Source organism: Monodon monoceros, unplaced genomic scaffold, assembly GCF_005190385.1.
Source record: "Monodon monoceros isolate NGI ecotype Baffin Bay Population unplaced genomic scaffold, NGI_Narwhal_1 Super_Scaffold_21, whole genome shotgun sequence".
Taxonomy (NCBI): Eukaryota; Metazoa; Chordata; class Mammalia; order Artiodactyla; family Monodontidae; genus Monodon; species Monodon monoceros.
In genome coordinates, this window is record NW_021703778.1 from 10524808 (window position 1) to 10546505 (window position 21698).

At 38.4% G+C, this 21698-nt stretch overlaps 1 protein-coding gene and 1 pseudogene across 1 annotated transcript in view; one reads left to right on the forward strand and one right to left on the reverse strand.

Moving 5' to 3' along the window:
• The window catches only part of GPR158 (G protein-coupled receptor 158), a 319600-nt gene that overhangs the window by 107334 nt on the left and 190568 nt on the right, over nucleotides 1–21698 (reverse strand). The gene's annotated exons all lie outside the window — the stretch shown is intronic.
• Nucleotides 5832–6483, forward strand: LOC114904994 (annotated as a pseudogene).

A 21698-nucleotide genomic window follows, 5' to 3' on the forward strand; every position in this document is an offset into this window, starting at 1 on the left:
AACTTAAGTATATTTTATACCCAGAGAAATTCAAGAGATGACATTTTTTGCTCAGTTTCACCTGATTGCTAAGTAGCAACAAATCTAAGCAATCTATCTTCATCATTTGAACTTTCTAATCTCAGAATTTTTTTTTAATTTGGTATGTTGAACACTGTGATCTGTAAGGTGACTACTTTAAAATACTACTGCTCACACATAGGCAATAGGGCCCATTAGATGTTAGCTGGACAACATCAACTCTCCTCAGGCTTCTTAAATGGGGGAAAAAAATGTGAGAACAGAAACAGAATTGCTTAGAACTGTTAGCTTGTCTTTAACACATTGTCTGTCTTCTATAGCATGTTTGGAAGTGCATGGAATGACTAGACAGAGTGTAAAATGAAGAGATATTTCATACTGTGTCTGATATTTGGAGATAGTCTAACAAAAAGTTCCATTCGGATAAGACATTTACAAATGTACAAAGAAATATGATGAGCATTTTGGTGGATAAACAAATAGATGATTTAATGAGGTGTAAGAGATGCCCCCTACTTGCAAGAAGAGTAAGCGGTTCGGAAATTTAAAATAGCAGTATTATATCTGACAGGCAAAAACAAAGGTAGACTATAAAAGGTTGTGGGAGAATGACTGCTACTTAGATGCAAAGATGATGGAAACAGGAATTCGAAATTCTATCTCTAAAATAGTATAAATATTTCTAGATTAGATGGAGTAAATTGGATTCTGATTTTTGTCCAACTTTGGTGCATTAAGAAGATCTGTTAAATGGGTATTATGAAATTCAGTTCACATGGAGTGTATCACTCTTAAACTTGTTTAGCAAAAGACGAAGTGGAAAAAATGGGAGTCATATTAATTAACATCCTGTTTACATTGTGACTCAATTCTAACCATTTGTTTCACTAAATTCTGCTACTTCAGTTAGTCTTAATGTTTATTAGCAAGTCATAACATATTTGCAATTAATAATTATCTTGATATTTTAAAGTTTTATATTTTATATTATGAACATGGTTCAGGAAAGATTTTCAAATAATAAATTCATGTTTTAATTAGAAATAGATGCTCTTTAATATAGAATATAAAAAGGTCACACTAACTGAGGGTTATTTTAATTAGTCTTCTCTCTTCTCTTTGTTGGATCCTACTTAGTTATTCTTTGCTCTAAAATATATTATACAAATGCATTTTAATTAGACTATCAAATCAAAAAGATACAAGAGAAATAATTAAGTACAAGCCGAAATTTGACAGTAGAAAAATCACTAAAAAGTTAAAACAATGTTATAAAACCAAAATTTAGAAAAAAGTTTTACAATGTAATAGATTTTTTAAAAAGCAATTGTGTTTAACCTCATTGAAAGATGAACTATTACTAAAATAGTTTTCTATAAACAATCAATATTTGAAGCTTTTTAAAGTAATGACTCCAAATCTGTATCTTCAGTCTAAGCCTCTTTCTGGAGCTCCAGAGCCATATTTTCAGTTGGCTATAAAACAGTTCTACCTGAATGACCCACAGGCACCTCAAACTCAAGATTTCAAAAACTAAATTTTTCCATCTTGCAATCTGCTTTTCTCTTCATGTTTCCCATCCTGGTTAATGGTAATCAATTGCCTATTTTGTAGTCAAACTATCTAAAATCTACATCTATAGGCTAGAAATAAAAGTGGATTTTATGAAATATTCCTAGTTTTACTTTTGGTATTTTCCAGAACCCCCTCCAAATTCTGTTGACCAACTGTTTCCCTGAGTAAATAAGTGAGAAGGTAATGCGTGCTGATGCACATTCAAGTGGAGAGAAAATCCTTCACTTTTAATCCATGGGCTCCTCTTCAACTTAGGGGATAAGTTAAACGGTCAAAATCTTAATAAGAGGAGGTAGGAGGGAGAAGGAGAGAGGAGGCACATAGAAGAAACTGTCAACGTACGATCAATTCTTGGACTGGGGCGGGGGGGGGGGTGAAATGGGGGGAGGGAGAGCGGACTCAGGCATGGGTGGGGTCACTGTCCTCTCAGCTTCCTCACAGACACCTGCCTCTGTATTCACTCTTGTCTTCATCTCCATTACTTCAATCAATTCTGTCATCTCATCCAGGCCTGCCCTCTTCAAGTTAGGCATACATTTCAAAGGAATTCCCTTATTTCTCCTAATCCCCAACTTCTAATTTCTTCCATGCCTTAATTTTACCCACCTTCTTTAAATAAAAGGGATACAATAAATGCCAATTAGGGTGTTAGTGATTAATAGCAGTTTAATGGTTGCTCCTCCAGGTAGGACTTGGAAGACAAAGTAGATGGCCAACACTTAAAACCTAAAGGCAAAGACCTTGAACTCTGAAAGTTAAGAGCAAGGCTATCAGCACAGTGGGCCTCCTGGTGCCCCCAAACCTCACTGTCTATGACAGTTTCCTCAGAGACTGTTCCTATATGGAAGCAAACCAAGGTATCTACATTCAATCAGAAACTAGAATGCAGAGGCTCCTTTTAGGAATAAGAGGGACCCCATCATCCTTATCTTCTGTTGAAGATTTTTTAAAGAAGAAATTCATATTTCAAAAAAGTCTTTTCTTCCCAGTTGCGCATTTAAATTCCACTGAGTCAGTCTATCTAACCATAACTACACACATCTGTGCCTCAGAAAATCCCCGAAGCCTTTGTTGAGGACAAGCTAAGCGAGTAGGTTTGCTTCCCTTTATTCTTTCTGTCTTTGTAGCAGAAGTTTGTATAATAAGGAAGGTGCCTCTGAAATCCAGCTTTCATCATGTGACAGGTTTCACGACATGCTGTGCAGGTGTGATTTCAAGGTCCAGAAGAGCGGCTTCCTTCCGCCCCCAGGAATATACTCCACTTACTATGGTTTTCTCTTTGTTTCTTTTTTGACCACATCTTTAAGACCATGAAGGAAGTATAAATGCATAAATTCTGGGAATGAAAAAGCCAACTCTGGGGAAAGGGAGTAAATCCACAACCACTGTACTGGGTAAAACAGAGACCTGAAATTGTACCTAGTATTGCTAATTTGCTCATTCAGTGCCATTTTTCCCAAAGACACCTCTGACTTTAACAAAATGTTGATAATAAAAGTGGTAATAAGTAACAACAGTGACAACATTACGTAACAAATGATGACAGTCGAATTTTTGTGCCAGCCATTATCCTAGGCACTTTATATTAATTAATCCTCACAAAAACATTTAACCCTCATGACAAATAGTAGGTACTATTATTATCCCCACTTTATAAATGAGGAGGCTGAGGTTTAAAGAGGATAAAACACTTGCCCAGGGAAATTGACAGAACTGACATTATATAATGGTATCACTCAACCTTGCCCCTATCACTTTCAAAATCCAACTTTTAAAGCTGTCATTTAAAATAGCATTGGATAGCAGCTCCTGAAGCAACCTTTACTAACCTCCACTGAAATATAAAGACACATGTGAAATGGAAAATCACAGCCCTGCTGTGAACAGGAAATTCAAAGCAGAAATACAAATTGAAATAAAAATGAGAAAAAAGTACTCACTCTCACAAGTAACTGGGAAATGTAAATTTAAAATATATCATTTTTAATCCATTAGATTCAAAAAGTTAAAAACTTGATAATATCAATTACTGGTTAGAATGCTAGAAAATGGACACTTTCATGCTGATAGAAATATAAAATGATGAAGCCTTTGATTAAGCAGTTTTGAAGTATCTATCAAAATTTTAGATACTTCACATCAACTCACATCAACTTGGCTCACATCAACTCATTCCTCAGGTCTTACTTTCACTGACTTTTCACACAATATAGGGTTTTTTTAAGTGCCTTCACTGTAACACACCAGGCGGTAGACACAGGAGTTTCATAGAACTACCCAAACTGGGTAAGTTTCCATGTTCTATGCTCATCACACAGAGTGCCTCCATGAGTGGAACACTTATCACAACTGAAATTAATGTGGAAAGCAACATTCATGAGCATCACTTCCTAAGAGAAAGAACATCTATAGTGGTGAGGAAGGAATTCTTCTTAAGTAGGCAAACGATAAGGAAGCCTGATGGCAACCGTGGGATTTTACATTATTCTGGAATTTCTGTTAAATACAATGAGCTATAAAGACTGGAAATGAGACAATGAGACAACACTGTGATCTGGCAGGAAGTTGCCCCAAGGAAGTAATCTGAATCACACACAAGATTTAGTTACAAGAATGTTTCAAATCCAAAAATGGGCAGAAGACCTAAATAGACATTTCTCCAAAGAATATATACAGATTGCCAACAAACACATGAAAGGATGCTCAACATCACTAATCATTAGAGAAATGCAAATCAAAACTACAATGAGGTATCACCTCACACTGGTCAGAATGGCCATCTTTAAAAAATCTACAAACAATAAATGCTGGAGAGGGTGCGGAGAAAAGGGAACCCTCTTGCACTGTTGGTGGGAATGTAAGTTGATACAGCCACTATGGAGAACAATATGGAGGTTCCTTAAAAAACTAAAAATAGAACTACCATATGACCCAGCAATCCCACTACTGGGCATATACCCTGAGAAAACCATAATTCAAAGAGTCATGTACTACAATGTTCATTGCAGCATTATTTACAATAGCCAGGACATGGAAGCAACCTAAGTGTCTACTGACAGATGAATGGATAAAGATATGGCACATATATACAATGGAATATGAGCCATAAAAAGAAACGAAATTGAGTTATTTGTAGTGAGGTGGATGGAACTAGAGTCTATCATACAGAGTGAAGTTAAGTCAGAAAGAGAAAAACAAATACCATATGCTAACAAATATATATGGAATCTAAAAAAAAAAAAGGTTCCGATGAACCTAGGGGCAGGACAGGAATAAACACGCAGACGTAGAGAATGGCCTTGAGGACACGGGGAGGGGGAAGGGTAATCTGGGACGAAGTGAGAGAGTGGCATGGACATATATACACTACCAAATGTAAAACAGATAGCTAGTGGGAAGCAGCCGCACAGCACAGGGAGATCAGCTCGGCGCTTTGTGACCACCTAGAGGGGTGTGACAGGGAGGGTGGGAGGGAGGGAGGTGCAAAAGGGAGGGGATATGGGGTTATATGTATACATATAGCTGATTCACTTTGTTATACAGCAGAAACTAACACAATATTGTAAAGCAAGTATACTCCAATAAAGATGTTTTTAAAAATGTAAAAAAAAAAAAAAAAAAGAATGTTTCACACACAGTATTATTTATATCGGGACAAAATTAGGGGCAATCCACATCCCAAAAGCTTGACAAATGGTAAAATGAATTATAATATACTCTATAGTATAATAATATTATGTCATAAAGTTCAAGGTTTGGGGACATATTTAATGACAAAAGAGTATAAGATTATAATTTATATATATGAAAATAATTTTCTACTAAATGTTTAGAAAAGTAAATTGCGGACTTATAGGTAATTTTTACATTATTACTTAAAATTTTCAGTCTTTTCCAAACTCTGTAAAATATATTGCTTTTACAATACAGAACAGTTTAAAACTCTAATCTCACAGAAAGGTTGAAAAGATTAAAATTATAAAAAGATACCTTCTAAAATTGTTACAATTAAAGAGACTGACAATACCAAATGTGGAGCGGATTTAGAGCAAGGGGAATTTCCATACATTGCTAATGGGAATATAAAATGGGAATATAAAATACAATAACAACCACTTTGGAAAATGGTTTGGCAGCATCTTATGAAAGTTAAAAATACATCTGCCCTATGACCAAGCAATTCTAATCGTAGGTGAAAGAAAAACATTTGATTGCAAAAAAAAACTTGTATAAGAATGTTCACAGTGGCCACCGCCACCGCGCATGTGGGAGCCGTGACTGACAACGAAGTCATACAGAAGCGTCTCCTCATTGATGGAGATGGCACTGGAGATGATGGGAAAATTAATCTGCTTGCGAAAAGTTTCATTAAGTGGCACAACTCTGGATCCCAGGAAGAGGGATACAGCCAGTACCAACGTATGCTGAGCACACTGTCCCAATGTGAATTTTCAATGGGCAAAAGTTTGCTGGTATATGATATGAATCTCAGAGAAATGGAAAATTATGAAAAAATTTACAAAGAAATAGAAGGTAGCATTACTGGAGCACATGAAAAAATCGCTGAGTGCAAAAAGCAAATTCTTCAAGCAAAATGAATGCAAAAAGATAGCCAAGAATATGATGCATTGGCAAAAGTGATTCTGCGTCATCCAGAGAGGCATGAGACATTAAAGGAACTACAGGCTCTGGGAAAGGAATGAGAGCATCTTTCACATATTAAATGAAGTATTGAAGATAAGCTGGAATTGAGAAGGAAACAGTTTCACGTTCTTCTTAGCACCATCCATGAACTTCAACAAACTGGAGAACGATAAAAAGCTCTCAGAGGTAGAAGAAGCTCAAGAAACAAGCATGGAAACCAATCCTAAAACACAGACCAACTAATCACTCACCATTCCCAAGAATACTGAAGTAGCAACATGATCTTAGTGTGTTCAGAATTTGTTGTGCTCTTGAGATATTTAAAGTTTGGGCAATGAACTACTTTGCCTTTAAATATTAATGCAAAGTTCATTCATATTTCTCCACATAAAGGGAGATGGCTTCATTATATATTTGTTTATATTGAAATGCCTTTTTTATACTTAAAAAGTAGGAAGCAACATCCAAAAATGTTTAATAAAATGCTTTCAAGTCGAAAAACAAAAAAGAATGTTCACAGCAACTTGATTTATAATAATCAAAAAGGAGAACAACACAAATATCCATCCAACAGGAAAATGAATAAACAAATTATAATAATATTCTTACAATGAAATACCACTCAGAAATAGAAGGGGAAAAGTGGTGATTCACACAGTCAATATGAATCTCAAAGATTATACAGTATATATTAAAGAAGCCAGATACAAAAGAGAACACACTGCATGATTCCATTTATATGGAGTTCTAGAACAGACAAAACTAATCTACAGTGATAGAACTCTGAGAGGGAGGTGTGGGGATTGACTGGGAAAGGGCAAGAGACAACTCTCTGGGGAGAATGGAAACATCTACATCTTGAAAAAGGCATAGATTACATGGGTGTATGCATTTGTCAAACACACTGCACTGTACAATTAATATTCATGCATTTCACTCTATGTAAATTGTACCTTCATAAAAATAAATAAATAACAAAGGATTTGAAACTCACACTAAGGTGGATAAAGATAAAAATCAACAGACCTTTTATTACTCCTCAAATCTCATGAAATTGGTGCCACCAATTTGCAAGACCTATCACACAACGGGTAAACTCACAAAGAAAGCAATAGTATATAACTTTCTGGTACTTCTACCATTTGTACCTTCAATTTGTATACTCTATTAATTTACATTTAAGCCAATGACATTTCCATACTTCCCATTCATTTACTTCTATCTGATCACTTTGCAAAGATGGAAGAGAGCCCTACAAGAAAGGGAGCAAGAAATTGACAGGAAGCTCAGAGTTCTCTACCCACACTCCAAGAAACAGGAATATCACACATAGGGTGGTAATTAAATATGTAAGCTGTTAAGGAGAAGTGGTACATATATGCAATGGAATATTACTCAGCCATAAAAAAGAATGAAATGATGACATCTGCAGCAACATGGATGGACCTAGATGTTATCATACTAAGTGAAGTAAGCCAGACAGAGAAAGACAAATATCATATGATATCACTTACATGTGAAATCTAAAAATGATACAAATGAACTTATTTACAAAACAGAAATAGACTCGCAACATAGAAAACAAACTTATGGTTACCACAGGGGAAAGATGGGGAAGGATAAACTAGGAGGTTGGGATTCACATATACGCTACTATATATAATAAAATAGATAATCAACAAGGACCTACTGAATAGCACAGGGAACTATACTCAATACTCTGTAATAACCTATATTGGAAAAGAATCTGAAAAAGAATAGATATATGTATAACTATATCACTTTGCTGTACATCTGAAACTAACACAACATTGTAAATCATCTATATTCCAATATAAAATAAAAAATTTTTAAATAGGTAAGCTCTGAAGTCTTTATGATCTGAGTTTTGCTTACTGGCTCTGTGTCTTTGGGTAAACTTTATTAGTATTAGTTTATTCTATTTATTCTATTATTATTCTAATAAATAATATTTTATTATTTATTCTATTCAATAAAATCTATTAAAAATTCAAGTTAAATTCAATTCTTCAAGAATACACTATTTACAGGAAAAGGTACCATAACTATATAAAACATATATGCCTGCTAATTTCTCATTGCACACAAAAAATTATTTTGAAAAGTGTCTAGAAATCTACTGATAAGTTCGGTTTCTGTTCTTCTTAGGTATAAACAATTTTGTCATTCAATGAGTTCCTGAATTCATTTCTGATATGAGTAAGTTTTTGCTAATATATTTCAATTATGTTTAAATTTGAAATAACATTTTGTATGGCCTTTCAAAAATCACTTTTTTTCTGGCCTCAGAAAATGCCTTTTTCCAAAAGGGCACCATAAAAACAAACAGAGCAACAAAAACCCCATTTGCTATTATTAAAACTGACAGAAGATTTTGTTGTATTATCTCCCCTATTTTATCTACCAACTTAAAATATCACTACAAATACGAAAAAGTTGTTTATTTGTCTTATAAGAACAAAATGTATCTATTTGCTGGTAAACATTCAGATCAATTCACATGAGAATCTGTTCATATTACCTACTTGTTTACAAGTGGTTTTGGCAGACACATTTTTATAGTAACCCAATATAAGAAGAAAACAGGCTAGAATATCGATAACAACATTGTATTACAACCATCAAACTTGCTAAGAGACTAGAACTTAATGAGTCTAACCACTAAAAAAAGACAATTCATGTGATGTGATAGAGGTGCTAATTATCACTACAATAGCAGTCATACTACAATATACAAACGTATCAAAAAACATATACACCTTAAATTTATACAATGTTGTATGTCAAATCTATTTCAATTAAAAAAATAGGCTAGGGCTTCCCTGGTGGCACAGTGGTTGAGAGTCCGCCTGCCGATGCAGGGCACATGCGTTCGTGCCCTGGTCCGGGGAGATCCCACATGCCGCGGAGCGGCTAGGCCCACGAGCCATGGCCGCTGAGCCTGCGCGCCCGGAGCCTGTGCTCCGCAACAGGAGAGGCCACAGCAGTGAGAGGCCCGCGTACCGCAAAAAAAAAATAAAAAATAGGCTAGAACTTGAGCTCGTCAATTACAAGAGAACTACATACAGTGTTTTTGCTTTACATCATTAAAATGACCATATTCACATGTCTAGTCATGAATATGAATGGACTTCATGCCAGATAAAATTTTTAAAATTCTGAAATATATATATGGAAATCCATGAGAACATCCACAGTGTATGTTCTCAAGAAAATAAAATATAGTCATTAAAACTGAGTTGACCCATTACTGCTAAATCAGTTCAAAAACTGTCTAAACTATAACCAAACTCTCCTGCTTCTCAATGTCTGCTTTTGGAAGGCAAGCAAACTCTCACCATATGCCTGTGGTCTGAAAGCACATATCATGAAGGCTGTTCTCAAAGACTTGGAAAATTTACAAAGATTTTGTGACTTCCAGACTCACAGAGAGCTGTAAATAGATAGAACTTATTTTAAGGCATTTCAGCATCAGTTCTCCTGATACCAGCAGAATAAATCAATCAGAGCAAATGGACATCAAAATAATTAGATTACTTTCCCTTCCTGTATCTTAAAATATAAATCCCTCAGGTGATTCAAGTTTTGGATAAAGACTTAGAACAAGCGTTTTCTTATCTAAATTATTCCTCAGTGGTACACAGTAAGTCTGCCCCTCTTCTTCACATCCTTTCTCTGGAATACCTATTTCATTCCCACAGCATCAGTGAATACCCCATCGTGGTAACTCAAATCTATCTCTAGCTCTGACCTCTCTTCTGAGCACCACTCCAGGATTCTCCAGCTAGGGTTCATGGATGACTTAATCTCAGCATGTCCAAAACCAAACTCACCTTTGTCCATCCAAACCTATTCCTTCAAAATACCCTCTCTTTGTTAATGGCTTCAAAAAGCACACAGAAAATCACATTACAATCTTGAGAGTCATCCTAGACTCTTCTTTCTCTCTTTCACCACTGCCAATACCATTTCTTTTTTTAACATCTTAATTGGAGTAAAATTGCTTTACAATGGTGTGTTAGTTTCTGCTATATAACAAAGTGAATAAGCTATACATATACATATATCCCCATACCTCCTCCCTCTTGTGTCTTCCTCCCACACTCCCTATCCCACCCATCTAGGTGGTCACAAAACACCAAGCTGATCTCCTAAGTGTCGATGGACAATTAGGTTGCTTCCATGTCCTGGCTGTTGTAAGTAGTGCTGCAATGAACACTGCGGTACATGACTCTTTTTGAATTATGGTTTTCTCAGGATATATGCCCAGCAGTGTAATTACTGGGTCATATGGTAGTTCTATTTTTAGTTTTTTAAGGAACCTCCATACTGTTCTCCATAGTGGCTGTATCAATTTACATTCCCACCAACAGTGCAAGAGGGTTCCCTTTTCTCCACACCCTCTCCAGCATTTATTGCTTGTAGAGTTTTTGAAGATGGCCATTCTGACCATCTGTGTGAGGTGATACCTCATTATAGTTTTGATTTGCATTTCTCTAATGATTAGAGATGTTGAGCATCCTTTCATGCGTTTGTTGGCAATCTGTATATATTCTTTGCACAAATGTCTACTTAGGTCTTCTGCCCATTTTTGGATTGGGTTATTTGTTCTTTTGATATTGAACTGCATGAACTGCTTGTAAATTACGGAGATTAATCCTTTGTCAGTTACTTCATTTTCAAATATTTTCTCCCATTCTGAGGGTTGTCTTTTCATCTTTTTTATGGTTTCCTTTGCTGTGCTAATAAAGCTTTTAAGTTTCATTAGGTCCCATTTGTTTATTTTGGTTTTTATTTCCACTTCTCTAGGACATGGGTCAAAAAGGATTTTGCTGTGATTTATGTCATAGAGTGTTCTGCCTATGTTTTCATCTAAAAGTATTATAGTGTCTGGCCTTACATTTAGGTCTTTAATCCATTTTGAGTTTATTTTTGAGTATGGTGTTAGGGAGTGTTCTAATATCATTCTGTTACATGTAGTTGTCCAGTTTTCCCAGCACCACTTATTGAAGAGGCTGTCTTTGCTCCACTGTGTATTCTTGCCTGCTTTATCAAAGATAAGGTGACCATATGAGCGTGGGTCTATCTCTGGGCTTTCTATCCTGTTCCATTGATCTATATTGCTGTTCTTCTGCCAGTACCATACTATCTTGATTACTGTAGCTCTGTAGTATAGTCTGAAGTCAGGGAGCCTGATTCCTCCAGCTACATTTTTCTTTCTCAAGATTACTTTGGCTATTCGGGTTTTTTTGTGTTTCTATACAAATTGTGAAATTTTTTGTTCTAGTTCTGTGAAAAATGCCAGTGGTAGTTTGATAGGGATTGCAATGAATCTGTAGATAGCTTTGGGTAATATAGTCATTTTCACAATGTTGATTCTTCCAAGCCAAGAACATGGCATATCTCTCCATCTGTTTGTATAATTTTTAATTTCTTTCATCAGAGTCTTATAGTTTTCTGCATACAGGTCTTTTGTCTCCTTAGGTAGGTTTATTCCTAGATATTTTATTCTTTTGGTTGCAATGGTAAATGGGAGTGTTCCCTTAATTTCTCTTTCAGATTTTTCATCATTAGTGTATAGGAATGCAAGAGATTTCTGTGCATTGATGTTATATCCTGCTACTTTTCCAAATTCATTGATTAGCTCTAGTAGTTTTCTGCTGGCATCTTTAGGATCCTCTGCGTATAGTATCATGTCGTCTGCAAACAGTAACAGCTTTACTTCTTTTCCGATTTGGATTCCTTTTATTTCTTTGTCTTATCTGATTGCTGTGGCTAAAACTTCCAAAACTATGTTAAATAACTCTCATGAGCGGACAACCTTGCCATGTTCCTGATCTTAGAGGAAATGGTTTCAGTTTTTCACCACTGAGAATTATGTTGGCTGTGGGTTTGTCATATATGGCCTTTATTATGTTGAGGTAAGTCCCCTCTATGCCTACTTTCTGGAGGGTTTTTATCATAAATGGGTGTTGAATTTTGTTGAAAGCTTTTTCTGCATCTACTGAGATGATCAGATGGGTTTTCTCCTTCAATTTGTTAATATGGTTTATCGCACTGATTGATTTGCGTATACTGAAGAATCCTTGCATTCCTGGGATAAACCCCACTTGATCATGGTGTATGATCCTATTATTGTGCTGTTGGATTCTGTTTGCTAGTATTTTGTTGAGGATTTTTGCATCAACGTTCATCAGTGTTATTTGCCTGTAGTTTTTTTCTTTGTGACATCTTTGTCTGGTTTTGGTATCAGAGTGATGGTGGCCTCGTTTGGGAGCCTATGGTCTGCAACAGGAGAGGCCACAACAGTGAGAGGCCCACGTACAGCAAAAAAAAAAAAAAAAAAAAGAAGAGTGGGGGAGCTTCAAGATGGCAGAAGACTACGACGTGCAGATCACCTTCCTCCCAAAAATTACATCAGAAATAGATCTACATGTGGAACAACTCCTACAGAACACCTACTGAATGCTGGCAGAAGACCTCAGACCTCCCAAAAGGCAAGAAACTCCCCATGTACCTGGGTAGGGTAAAAGAAGAAAGAAAAAAGAGACAAAGAATAGGGATGGAACCTGCACCAGTGGGAGGGAGCTGTGAAGGAGGAAAGGTTTCCACACACTAGGAAGCCCCTTCACGGGTGGACACTGTGGGTGGCAGAGCGGGAAGCTTCGGAGCCACGGAGAAGAGTGCAGCAACAGGGGTGCGGAGGGCAAAGTGGAGAGATTCCCGCACAGAGGATCAGGGCCGACCGGCACTCACCAGCCCAAGAGGCTGCTCTGCTCACCTGCTGGGACGGGTCGGGGCTAGGAACTGAGGCTCGGGCATCAGTCAGATGCCAGGGAGAGGACTGGGGTTGGCGGCATGAACACAGCCTGAAGGCGCTAGTGTGCCACAGCTAGCCGGGAGGTAGTCCGGGAAAAGGTCTGGAGCTGCCGAAGAGGCAAGAGACTTTTTCTTCCCTCTTTGTTCCCTGGTGCGCGAGGAGAGGGGATTAAGAGCGCTGCTTAAAGGAGCTTCAGAGACGGGCACGAGCTGCGGCTATCAGCGCGGACCACAGAGACAGGCATGAGACACTAAGTAATACACTTGGTGGCTGCTGCAGCCACCAATAAGCCTGTGTGCGAGCACAGGTCACTATCCACACCTCCCTCCTGGGAGCCTGTGCAGCCTGCCACTGCCAGGGTCCCGTGATCCAGGGACAAGTTCCCCGGTAGAACGCACAGCGTGCCTCAGGTTGGTGAAAAGTCACGGTGGCCTCTGCTGCCACAAGCTCGTCCCACATCCGTACCCCTCCCTCCCCATTGCCTGAGCGAGTGAGAGCCCCAGAATCAGCTGCTCCTTTAACCCCATCCTGTCTGAGCAAAGACCAGACACGCTCAGGCGACCTACACGCACAGGCGGGTCCAAATCCAAAGCTGAACCCCAGGAGCTGTGCGAACAAAGAAGAGAAAGGGAAATCTCTCTCAGCAGCCTCAGGAGCAGCGGATTAAATCTCCACGATCAACTTGATGTACCCTGCATCTGTGGAATACCTGAAGAGACAATGAATCATCCGAAATTGAGGAGGTGGACTTTGGGAGCAACGATATATGTATATATTTTTTCCCTTTTTCTCTTTTGGTGAGTGTGTATGTGTATGCTTCTGTGTGTGATTTTGTCTGTATAGCTTTGCTTTTACCATTTGTCCTAGGGTTCTCTCTGTCCTTTTCTTTATTACTTAAAAAAATTTTTTTCATAACAATTATTTTTTATTTTAATAACTTTATTTTATTTTACGTTATTTTATTTTATCATCTTTCTTTCTTTCGTTTCTCCATTTTATTCTGAGCCGTGTGGATGAAAGGCTCTTGGTGCTGCAGCCAGGAGTCAGTGCTGTGCTTCTGAGGTGGGAGAGCCAACTTCAGGACACTGGTCCACAAGAGACGTCCCAGCTCCACATAATATCAAACGGTGAAAATCTCCCAGAGATCTTCATCTCAACACCAACACCCAGCTTCACTCAACGACCAGCAAGCGACAGTGCAGGACACCCTATGCCAAACAACTAGCAAGACAGGAACACAACCCCATCCATTAGCAGAGAGACTGCCTAAAATCATAATAAGTCCGCAGACACCCCAAACACACCACCATATGTGGACCTGCTCACCAGAAAGACAATATCCAGCCTCATCCACCAGAACACAGGCACTAGTCCCCTCCACCAGGAAGCCTACACAACCCACTGAACCAACCTTAGCCACTGGGGACAGACACCAAAAACAATGGGAACTATGAACCTGCAGCCTGCAAAAAGGAGACCCCAAACACAGTAAGTGAAGCAAAATGAGAAGACAGAGAAACACACAGCAGATGAAGGAGCAAGGCAAAAACCCACCAGACCTAACAAAGGAAGAGGAAATAGGCAGTCTACCTGAAAAAGAATTCAGAATAATGATGGTAAAGATGATCCAAAATCTTGGAAATAGAATGGAGAAAACACAAGAAATGTTTAATACGGACCTAGAAGAACTAAAGAGCAAACAAAAATGATGAACAACACAATAAATGAAATTTTTAAATCTCTAGAACGGATCAGTAGCATACTAACTGAGGCAGAAGAACGGATAAGTGACCTGGAAGATAAGATAGTGGAAATAACTACTGCAGAGCAGAATAAAGAAAAAAGAATGAAAAGAATTGAGGACAGTCTCAGAGACCTCTGGGACAACATTAAACGCACCAACAGTCGAATTATAGGGGTCCCAGAAGAAGAAGAGAAAAAGAAAGGGTCTGAGAAAATATATGAAGAGATTATAGTTGAAAACTTACCTAATATGGGAAAGGAAATAGTTAATCAAGTCCAGGAAGCACAGAGAGTCCCATACAGGATAAATACAAGGAGAAACAGGCCAAGACACATAATAATCAAACTATCAAAAATTCAATACAAAGAACAAATATTAAAAGCATCAAGGGAAAAACAACAAGTAACACATAAGGGAATCCCCATAAGCTTAACAGCTGATCCTCCAGCAGAAACTCTGCAAGCCAGAAGGGAGTGGCAAGACATATTTAAAGTGATGAAAGAGAAAAACCTACAACCAAGATTACTCTACCCAGTAAGGATCTCATTCAGATTTGACAGAGGAATAAAAAGCTTTACAGACAAGCAAAAGCTAAGAGATTTCAGCACCACCAATCCAGCTTTACAACAAATGCTAAAGGAACTTCTCTAGGCAGAAAACACAAGAGAAGGAAAAGACCTACAATAATAAACCCAAAACAATTAAGAAAATGGTAATAGGAACATACATATCGATAATTACCTTAAATGTAAATGGATTAAATGCTCCAACCAAAAGACACAGACTGGCTGAATGGATACAAACATAAGACCTGTATATATGCTGTCTACAAGAGAGCCATTTCAGACCTAGGGACACATACAGACTGAAAGTGAGGGGATAGAAAAAAATATTCCATGCAAATGGAAATCAAAAGAAAGTTGGAAAAAAAAAAAAAAAAAGAAAGCTGGAGTAGCAATTCTCATATCAGACAAAATAGACTTTAAAACAAAGACTATTAGAAGAGACAAAGAAGGACACTACAAAATGATCAAGAGAATCAATCCAAGAATATATAACAATGGTAAATAGTTATGCACCCAACATAGGAGCACGTCAATACATAAGGCAAATACTAACAGCCATAAAAGGGGAAATTGACAGTAACAATCATAGAAGGGGAATTTAACACCCCACTTTCACCAATGGACAGATCATCCAAAATGAAAATAAGGAAACACAAGCTTTAAATGATACATTAAACAAGATGGACTAAATTGATATTTATAAGACATTCCATCCAAAAACAACAGAATACACATTCTTCTCAATTGCTCATGGAACATTCTCCAGTATAGATCATATCTTGGGTAACAAATCAAGCCTTGGCAAATTTAAGAAAATTGAAATCATGTCAAGTATCTTTTCTGACCACAACACTATGAGACTAGATATCAATAACAGGAAAAAGTCTGAAAGAAAAACAAACACATGGAGGCTAAACAACATACTACTTAATAACCAAGAGATGACTGAAGAAATCAAAGAGGAAATCAAAAAATACCTAGAAACAAATGACAATGAAAACAGAACGACCCAAAACCTATGGGATGCAGCAAAAGCAGTTCTAAGAGGGATGTTTATAGCTATACAATCCTACCTTAAGAAACAAGAAACAACTCAAATAAACAACCTAACCTTACACCTAAAGCAATTAGAGAAAGAACAGAAAACCCTCAAAGTTGGCAGAAGGAAAAAAATTATAAAGATCAGATCAGAAATAAATGAAAAAGAAATGAAGGAAACGAAAGCAAAGATCAATAAAACTAAAAGCTGGTTCTTTGAGAAGATAAACCGTTAGCCAGACTTATCAAGAAAAAAAGGGAGAAGACTCAAATCAATAGAATTAGAAATGAAAAAGGAGAAGTAATAAGTGACACTGCAGAAATACAAAGGATCATGAGAGATTACTACAAGCAACTATATGCCAATTAAATGGACAACCTGGAAGAAAAGGACAAATTCTTAGAAATGCACAACCTTCCAAGAATGAACCAGGAAGAAACAGAAAATATGAACAGACCAATCACAAGCACTGAAGTTGAAACTGTGAGTAAAAATCCTGCAACAAACAAAAGCCCAGCACCAGATGGCTTCACAGGTGAATTCTATCAAACATTTAGAGAAGAGCTAACACCTATCCTTCTCAAACTCTTCCAAAAAATAGCAGAGGAAGGAACACTCCCAAACTCATTCTACAAGGCCACCATCACCCTGATACCAAAACCAGACAAAGGTGTCAAAAAGAAAGAAAACTACAGGCCAATATCACTGATGAACATAGATGCAACACTCCTCAACAAAATACTAGCAAACAGAATCCAACAGCACAATAAAAGGATCATACACCATGATCAAGTGGGGTTTATCCCAGGAATGCATGGATTCTTCAATATACACAAATCAATCAACGTGATACACCATATTAACTAATTGAAGGAGAAAAACCATATGATCATCTCAACAGATGCAGAGAAAGCTTTCGACAAAATTCAACACCCATTTATGATAAAAACCCTCCAGAAAGTAGGCATAGAGGGAACTTATCTCAACATAATAAAGGCCATATATGACAAAACCACAGCCAACATCGTTCTCAGTGGTCAAAAACTGAAACCATTTCCACTAAGATGAGGAACAAGACAAGGTTGCCCACTCTCACCACTATTATTCAACATAGTTTTGGAAGTTTTAGCCACAGCAATCAGATAAGACAAAGAAATAAAAGGAATCCAAATCGGAAAAGAAGAAGTAAAGCTGTCACTGTTTGCAGATGACATGATACTATACATAGAGGATCCTAAAGATGCTACCAGAAAACTACTAGAGCTAATCAATGAATTTGGTAAAGTAGCAGGATACAAAATTAATGCACAGAAATCTCTTGCATTCCTATACACTAATGATGAAAAATCTGAAGGTGAAATTAAGAAAACACTCCCATTTACCACTGCAACCAAAAGAATAAAATACCTAGGAATAAACCTACTTAAAGAGACAAAAGACCTGTATGCAGAAAATTAAAAAACACTGATGAAAGAAATTAGAGGTGATACAAATAGATGGAGAGATATACCACGTTCTTGGTTTGGAAGAGTCAACATTGTGAATATTACCCAAAGCATTCAATGCAATCCCTATCAAACTACCAATGGCATTTTTCACAGAACTAGAACAAAAAATTTCACAATTCGTATGGAAACACAAAAGACCCCGAATAGCCAAAGCAATCTTGAGAAAGAAAAACAGCTGGGGGAATCAGGCTCCCAGACTTGAGACTATATTACAAAGCTACAGTAATCAAGACAGTATGGTACTGGCACAAAAATACAGATCAATGGAACAGGATAGAAAGCCCAAAGATAAACCCACGCACATATGGGCAACTTATCTTTGATAAAGGAGGAAATATAGAGTGGAGAAAAGACAGCCTCTTCAATAACTGGTGCTGGGAAAACTGGACAGGTACATGTAAAAGAATGAAATTAGAACACTCCCTAACACCATACTCAAAAGTAAACTCAAAATGGATTAAAGACCTAAATGTATGGCCAGTTACTATAAAACTCTTAGAGGAAAACATAGGCAGAACACTCTATGACATAAATCACAGCAAGATCCTTTTTGACCCACCTCCTAGAGAAATGGAAATAAAAACAAAAATAAACAAATGGGACCTAATGAAGCTTAAAAGCTTTTGCACAGCCAAGGAAACCATAAGCAAGACAAAAAGACGACCCTCAGAATGCGAGAAAATATTTGCAAATGAAGCAACTGACAAAGGATTAATCTCAAAAACATACAAGGAACTCATGCAGCTCAATATAAAAAAAACAAACAACCCAATCTAAAAATGGGCCGAAGACCTAAACAGACATTTCTCCAAAGAAGATATACAGATTGCTAAGAAACGCATGAAAGAATGCTCAACATCATTAATCATTAGAGAAATGCAAATCAAAACTACAATGAGGGGCTTCCCTGGTGGCGCAGTGGTTGGGAGTCCGCCTGCCGATGAGGGGGACGCGGGTTCATGCCCCGGTCCGGGCGGATCCCACGTGCCGCGGAGCGGCTGGGTCCGTGGGCCATGGCCGCTGGGCCTGCGTGTCTGGAGTCTGTGCTCCGCAACGGGAGACACCACGACAGTGAGAGGCCTGCGTTCCACAAAACAAACAAACAAACAAACAAAAAACTACAATGAGATATCATCTCACACCGGTCAGATGGCCATCATGAAAAAAATCTACAAACAATAAATGCTGGAGAGGGTGGAGAGATAAGGCAACCCCCTTGCACTGTTGGTGGGAATGTAAATTGATACCTCCACTATGGAGAACAGTATGGAGGTTCCTTAAAAAACTAAAAATAGAACTACCATATGACCAAGCAATCCCACTACTGGGCATATACCCTGAAAAAATCATAAGTGATAAAGAACATACCACAATGTTCACTGCAGCTCTTTTTACAATAGCCAGGACATGGAAGCAACCTAAGTGTCCATCAACAGGTGAATGGATAAAGAAGATGTGGCATATATATACAATGGACTATTACTCAGCCATAAAATGGAATGAAACTGAGTTATTTGTAGTGAGGTGGATGGACCTAGAGACTGTCATACAGAGTGAAGTAAGTCAGAAAAAGAAAAACAAATACCGTATCCTAACATATATATATGGAATCTAAAAGAAAAAGAAAAAAAAATGATCAGATGAATCTAGGGGCAAGACGGGAATAAAGATGCAGACCTACTAGGGAATGGACTTGAGGATACGGAGAGGGGGAAGGGTAAGCTGGGACAAAGTGAGAGAGTCGCATGGACATATATACACTACCAAACGTAAAATAGATAGGTAGTGGTAAGCAGCTGCATAGCACATGGAGATCAGCTCGGTGCTTTGTTACCACCTAGAGGGGTGGGATAGGGAGGGTGAGAGGGAGGCAGATGCAAGAGGGAAGAGATATGGGGACATATGTGTATGTACAACTGATTCACTTTGTTATAAAGTGGAAACTAACACCATTGTAAAGCAATTACACTCCAATAAGGATGGTAAAAAAATTTTTTTTAAAAGAAAAAAGGACATACAGAACCCTAGGACAAATGGTAAAAGCAAAGCTATACAGACAGAATCACACAAAGAAGCATACACATACACACTCACAAAAAGAGGAAAAGGAAAAATATATATATATACAAAAAAAAAGGAAAAGAGCAACCAAATCAATAAACAAATATACCAATGATAATTAACTCTAAATACTAAACTAAGATAACCATAAAACCAGAAACAACTCAGATGCAGAGAGCAAACCCCAAGTCTACAGTTGCTCCCAATGTCCACTGCCTCAATTTTGGGATGTTTCATTGTGTATTCAGGTATTCCAGAGATGCAGGGCACATCAAGTTGATTGTGGAGATTTAATCCACTGCTCCTGAGGCTGCTGGGAGAGATTACCCTTTCTCTTCTTTGTTCGCACAGCTCCTGGAGTTCAGCTTTGGATTTGGACCCGCCTCTGCGTGTAGGTCCCCTTAGGGCATCTGTTTTTCGTCCAGACAGGACAGGGTTAAAGGAGTAGCTGATTAGGGGTCTCTGGCTCACTCAGGCCAGGGGAGGGAGGGGTACGGATGCGGGGCGCGCCTGCAGCTGCAGAGGCCGGCGTGACGTTGCACCAGCCTGAGGCGCGCCGTGCGTTCTCCCGGGGAAGTTGTCCCTGGATCACGGGACCCTGGCAGTGGCGGGCTGCACAGGCTCCCCGGAAGGGGGGTGTGGATAGTGACCTGTGCTTGCACACAGGCTTCTTGGTGGCGGCAGCAGCAGCCTTAGCATCTCATGCCCGTCTCTGGGGTCCGCGCTGTTAGCCGCGGCTCGCGCCCGTCTCTGGAGCTCCTTTAAGCAGCGCTCTTAATCCCCTCTCCTCGCGCACCAGGAAACAAAGAAGAAAAAGTCCCTTGCCCCTTTGGCAGGTCCAGACTTTTTCCCAGACTCCCTCCTGGCTAGCTGTGGCACACCAGCCCCTTCAGGCCGTGTTCACGCAGCCAACCCCAGTCCTCTCCCTGGGATCCGACTGAAGCCCGAGCCTCAGCTCCCAGCTCCCACCCGTCCCTATTCTTTTGTCTCTGTTCTTCTTTCTTCTTATGCCTTACCCAGGTACGTGGGGAGTTTCTTGCCTTTTGGGAAGTCTGAGGTCTTCTGCCAGCATTCAGTACGTGTTCTGTAGGAGCTGTTCCACATGCAGAGGTATTTTTGATGTATTTGTGGGGAGGAAGGTGATCTCCACGTCTTATTCCTCTGCCATCTTGAAGGTCTCTCTACCATTTCACTTCTACTTCCTCATTGTGCTTGGAAATCATTCCCTTTCTCCCACCCCTATGTCACTGTCCTAAGTCATGTTTGTCTTCATTTCTCCTGGAAACTAGTATAACAGATCCCTGACTGGTCTTTAAACTTGCAGTCTCATACATTCTAGGTTATCTTCCACACTCAGCCAGAGATTTCTAATAAAATACGAATGCAACCATACCATTTCCTTTTTTAAATCCTTGGGATAGCTTGCTATAAATAAATCCAAATTCCTTATCTCAGCATTTAAAGCTCTTCATGTTCTAGCCTCTTCCAACCTTTCCAGCTTCATCTAAAACATTCTAGAGACCACATGCTGTGTTCCACTGTGCTCTTTTTAATCCCAAGAACTTTGCAGGTTTTGTCTTTTTACCTAGAAAATTCCTACTCATCTTTCAAAGCAGTTCAAATATCGCCTTTTCTAGAAAGACATTCCCGATGTTTCTTTCCATTTAGAATCAAGTGTTACTCCCTCTGTATACCCACT